The sequence below is a fragment of the Triticum aestivum genome, chromosome 2B, assembly GCF_018294505.1.
Source record: "Triticum aestivum cultivar Chinese Spring chromosome 2B, IWGSC CS RefSeq v2.1, whole genome shotgun sequence".
In the NCBI taxonomy this organism is placed as follows: Eukaryota; Viridiplantae; Streptophyta; class Magnoliopsida; order Poales; family Poaceae; genus Triticum; species Triticum aestivum.
This window is the reverse complement of record NC_057798.1, coordinates 371200442-371206348: the sequence shown is the minus strand read 5'-3', so window position 1 is coordinate 371206348 and position 5907 is coordinate 371200442. Positions and strand designations below refer to the sequence as shown.

The following is a 5907-nucleotide window of genomic DNA, read 5'->3' as shown; positions in this document are numbered from 1 at the left end:
GAGGTTATGATCAAATTTGAAGATAATAAAGATCTAAGTATAATTCCGACATATATATTATGATTTATGGTTGTTAATGGTAGACGAAAACGGAAAAATGATATTACATTTAACTTGATTAATTGGAAGGTTTAGTTTGGATCTACCATTACCATTACTATCGAGATGCCTACAGTATATCCTTTCCAAAAATATAGAGAATTATGTAAATTTCTCCTTCGAAAGCATTTACTGGGGGCAATGAAGCCCTTCTTCTCCTATTATATACTAAATAAACAATCTAATTCTAGGAAGAGTTTCGAATACTGAAACTTAAAGGAAGGGCGGTTAGAACAAAGCAAGGGATGACACTTTCAATGCGCGAAATCCATTTCGAGTTAGAGTGCGAAACTTCTTGCTGCAGCCGTTTTATTTGCTGCTTGCTACTTTCTAAAAAGGAAGATAAGATGAATGAATGAATAGATTGCATTTTTTTTCTAGTTCAATCTATAGTCTAGATTCCATTCCCTCGATCCACTCTCATTTAAATGATGGGATTGGGCCATACCAACCTTCACTTAGTCTTAATAAAATATTGCTTCATATCTTCAAGGATTGGGAGGAGGTGGCGTAAAAAGGAAGGAAAAAGGAATTCTAAATCCGTCCCTTCCCACAGAATCATCGGGCTTGACTTTTCTTACTTTCCCAACCCCGCTACTGTAAAAAGAACTCTTTTGTTTTGAGACTATCTAGTCGCTATGGTTTGCGGGAAAACTCTTCTCTCTCTGGTCTCACTTCAAGTCCTTCTAGAAGTAAATAAAGTAAATGCTTATTCAACTACGGCACTGTTGGACAACCGACCGGATTCAAGCCCTAGCCCCTCAACTCGGACGGACTTGTGGAAATCCTCGAAAACAAGTATTGCTCAACTCACCTATCTATAACATAGAAATGTTGCATCCAACCCTGGAACGAGAGGTAAAGAATAGGCTACCATACGGGATGAGACGACTTCATTCTTGGCTTTCATCCGTACGCTTAAGAAAGATAAGGGATTGGATTTCATACCTTTTATTTAGAGCTCCGTCGTTCCGACTGGAAAATGTAACCTTCCACCATACGTAAACCAAACCTCCTTGCTTTCTGGCTTTTCCTTCCAATAAACATCAGGGTGCGAATCTGAGTAGTTCCTTGCTCAAGACCACGAAGCAAGAGCGAAGTAGAACCGGTTTTCAATTCATCAAAACTCTTGAAAAGTTCCTTTGCTTTTACAGCGAAAGCACCTGCCAACAAATTGGAACCATAATCCCCTCCATCTGCCTCGCACCATGCTTGATTTCATGTTGAGCCGACTCCAGTCCGACGTCAATCCCCGGGCGCTGAAGGAGCTCCTGAACAGACTCCAAAACGTTCGGGCACGATCTCAAACTTCTAGGGCGGCAAGGAGATTCCTCGACGAGGACTAGTGAGGCTATAGTACTTACTATGCATAGGACTACAAAGGTGAAAAGACAGGATGTATTCTGACGAAATGCCTTGGATGTGATGTGATCGGCAAGAGAAAGATGGAATTTGGTATAAGGAAGGAAATCAAACGCGTTGTTTGAGAAGGAAAAAGGGTAACCTGGTTTCCCACCTTTGGAATAGGGCCTTCTTGTAGTCAGGGTCTCCTTTGGTTGTATGCTTGCTACGAGGTCACTCATTGGGTAGGGCCTGCCTCATGCCTATATTACTATACCTAACAATCTAAGTAAGCCCCCCCCCCCCCGAGGGCCTCCTCACTCCGATTCACCTCCCGGGTGGTATGAAAAACTGTTCAGTTTCTTTACCTTCAATAGAGGAATGCATAGAGCTAACTCCTTATCTCCTGGGCTTCTGGAAAGGTTGATGCGTTAGTCCGCTGTCTTTCCTTCGGCTTTAGAGGGATGAGTAGTTCTTTTCCTGGAAAAGTACCAACCAATTTTTGAATTTAGCATTGTGTGCTTTATCAATTGGTCTTTTCCCTCATACTTCGAGGGTCTTCCCCTCGAGCTGAGCTATTGAGAATAAATAAGTTGATTCAATCCTTTTGGATTGATCCACTTAACCACTGGTTTTTGGTTCCAGTGGCAACCGAACAGTTTCCCATACCATTTGTGTTTTACCACCCGGTATGGAGCCATCTTACATTTCGTCGGGTGCTCTTTGACTGAGTGCGTGGGACCCACTCATAAGGTTTGTTGGACCCGGCTAAGCCCCCTCCCGGTAGGGCTAGAGCGACAGCAAAGAAATGGTCTTCTTAGGTTTGGCAATTTTACTACCTCCTGTCGAAGAGCCGTCCATCTACTTACTTCCTGCGACCGCCTTCTTGTCGCCCGCCTTTTTCTCTCCCCTCTTAGTGAACCCACTTTCTTTAGTAAAGCGGTTTTGCATCCGTTCACTTCTTGACTTTCCATGGGTTTCTTAGAGAGCAAGTGGTTCTCGGTTCCCCACATTTATCTACCCCTTCTGTTCTGAGACGTGTATTTTCGTCGTCCCTCCTTTAAATAAGATCCCTCACTTATAGCTCGACGGCCCCACACGTGGATGGGGCATTCAGATTCTTTTTATAGCGGGATCGTAACATCCTCTTAGTTTTGTCGAAATTGGACAAACACGTGTTCCTCAACCCTAGGTAGGGCGTGACTAGGACATACCTAGCCACTCGAGCCAGACTATTGTCTACCTGAATAGCTTTTCGTTTGCCATTAACTGATCACCAATGTTGTGTAACAGTCACTCAAATACAGGGTTAGAGGAGCACCGTCCTTTCTTATCTTGTGACCTTGAATTGGTTAGGTGATCAATCTTTGGATTCAGGGTTTAGTAGCACGTCGAGCCGAATCTATATCGGTCGTTATGGGTAATCGTTTGCAACCTTAGGGCTTTTGGTACTTGGAATACACCATGTATAAGAAAACCTTAATCGAGGGGGAGGGTGTGAGTAGGTGGTTGGATTACTGTGAAGGTCTCTGCGAGCTTGAGGGCATTGAAGACTATTGTCTCCACCACTAAAAACGGGTAATACTCGCTCAAAGTGATGAAATCTGTCGAGGAAACATAAGCAGTTTCCTGTGTAGTGATCTCTGTTCATGCGTATCGTGATCACAGGCATAGGGCTGTGGTTGGTTCATCGAAAAAGATGAGCCGCAGCCAGGACAATCGTGCTGGTTGCCATCCTTGAAGGGACCGATAGCTATATCGGAACCCCAACAGGTTGGATGTGAGCAAGAGAATGGGAAATGAGACTAACTGTGTTGACTAGTCCACTGCCGATCAAATCAACTGGTCAGTTAGGAACTCTCCCATTCCATTTGCATATCACTTTAAGTTTTTGTCAAAGCTTTCCATACCTGTTCCGGGCAGCAGGAGGTTAGCAGATGGGGCCCCTATTCTGTGAGGGAGAAATTGCGCACACGCAAGGGAGAAAATCGCCCGCGTGCGCACGCGTGTATATAGTACTGCTATATTATATAGTTTAGTACTGCTCAATCCAGTCATGAGATTTGAGCATAAATCTAATTAGATTTTTGCATCTACTCCAAAAGGGAGTGGAATAAGACCAGCATTATGAACTACTGTTCACTGAAAACCGTATGTGTACTACTCACTTCCAATACAAGTAGAAGTAGACTTACTTGATTTGATCACGTGAGGGATCAAAGAGAAAAGGCTATTGCACTCCAAAAAGGAGGCCTATTTGGCTGATTTAGGAAACCAGACGTATGATCCTGCACGCGCCTACTCCAAGTCTGTGTTTTGAGCGCATTTGACTATGAAATCAGGCCTCTGCGCCTGGGTCATCTTCACCCAAACATGCATACCATGGAAAAGCCATCTTGATATTAAGGGGAATTCCTCCTAACATTGGAAACTTTCTGTTGACCCTAGCTTTGCACCAAGGCACTTTTCTTATCTTTTCGCGTTAAGGCGGAGCAGTCAGGTAACGAACTGGAACTGGAAACCGGCTAACGTTACTTTTCCTTTGCTACTGAATAGACAAAACAAGGTAAGGACAAAAGGTTTCCCCCGAACCCCCTTCCCAAAGGAGTAGAAGGGAAAAGACTAGACCTATTCAATAGATCAAGTCTAGCTTTCCCTACTATTCAAAGGAAAGGGACAGAATAGAAAGCTACCGATGTAGCTGATTGGTCTCCTCGATCGTTCCCTCGATCGGTCATTCCTCGTCAACCTTGTTAAAGGAAGTTCAACTAAACAACTGCACTAAAGGAAAGGCTCTCTCCGTTATAAACTATTCCGCTCCCTAACCTACCTTCTGGTCGATCTGTACTCTTCACTACGGTTTCAAGTACTCACTCCATCGAGCTAGTCATGCCTCTCGGATTCACTCCTCGAGGCTAGGAACAGTCCTGCGGCACCGGGTCGATACAGACTAAAGTCCATGTCTCCCACAAAGGATTGTTCATGGAACTACTATCGAAATTATTCGGACCATATTTCCAAGTGTCATTCTTTTGTTCATTGCTATACCATCGTTTGGTCTTGCGTTGACAGTACTAATAATGGCATTTGTTGTATTATTCGGAGTTCAAGGAATAGCCTTTCATCTTGGGAATGAGAATGTCACGGATCTCAATGTTCTCGTCATGACCAATGCTCCTAACGAGGGTGACTTTCCCATAGACCAACCTCCCGTTGGCGGACTACCAGCAGGAAATGGCGCACGCCGCCCATCCAGAAGACATAATTGCGGAGTTGACTTCCAAGGTTGAAAGAATATTTCACGAAGTAGGCACTCCGCTTCCTTTAGAGGAAGGTGAATCTGCGCGATCGTTCACTCAAAATCATGTATTGTGGAATAGTGAGGGAGGAGATACTCTTCAAAAAATCTTCTCTGATTATACGGAAGCCGGGGACGCAAGTGAATTCATCGCAATAGCCACCAATCTGGCGAAGTGGTTTCGCCGCGCCGAGCTCGGTGAACCGGATTCTCCTGACCCCGATGCGCCTTTGGAAGAGCAGGAGGATCATTCCACGGGATCCCCTGAAAGCACAAAAGCAAATGATGGGGCGAACAAGGCAGGCCCGTCTTCTTCGCAGAAGCATAAAAGGTGGGATGATGATTCGGGGTCCGAAGATGATGATTCAGGGGGCCCCGGGGAATCTCCAGATCCAGTGGAAATCATTTACAGAGGGGATGCACAAGGGTACAACTGGGAGGGGAATTAGGTTGGCCGCCAACTTCACCTGCCTTTCTATCTGAGTTCTTCCCTCTTGATGCTTTTGAACGACTCCTAAATTTCACAAAATCCTTTTTTTTCTTATTTGAAATCCAAATCGAAATGCCTCAACTTGATAAATTAACTTATTTCTCACAATTCTTCTGGTTATGTCTTCTCCTCTTTACTTTTTATATTCTCTTATTTAATAATAATAATGGAATACTTGGAATTAGTAGAATTCTCAAACTACGAAACCAACTGCTTTCGCACCGGGGGGCGAGATCCGGAGGAAGGACCCTAAGAATCTGGAAGATATCTCGAGAAAAGGTTTTAGCACCGGTCTCTCATATATGTACTCCAGTTTATCCGAAGTATCCCAATGGTGTAAGACCGTCGACTATTTGGGAAAAAGGAGGAAAATCACTCTGATCTCTGATTTCGGAGAAATAAGTGGCTCACGAGGTATGGAGAGACAGATTCTCTATTTGATCTCGAAGTCCTCATATAACACTTCTTCCAGTCGGATCACTTGTTGGAAAAACATAATGCTCATACATGTTCCACATGGGCAAGGAAGCATAATATCATGAAAGCCGTCTGATAATATTTCTATAGGTTCCCCGAAGAGAATGGAAAAATCACAAAACACTTTCTATATGTTCTGTTATTTCGAGATTCGAAGAAGCAAGCAAGTTTTTCATATAGCTGTTTCCTGTGTAGTGATCTC

General features: G+C 43.9%; 1 pseudogene; it reads left to right on the top strand.

Annotated features, from left to right (window-relative positions):
- The first annotated feature begins 5226 nt into the window (after window positions 1–5226).
- LOC123041246 (putative ATP synthase protein YMF19) overlaps window positions 5227–5907 on the top strand; it is a 724-nt pseudogene continuing 43 nt past the window's right edge.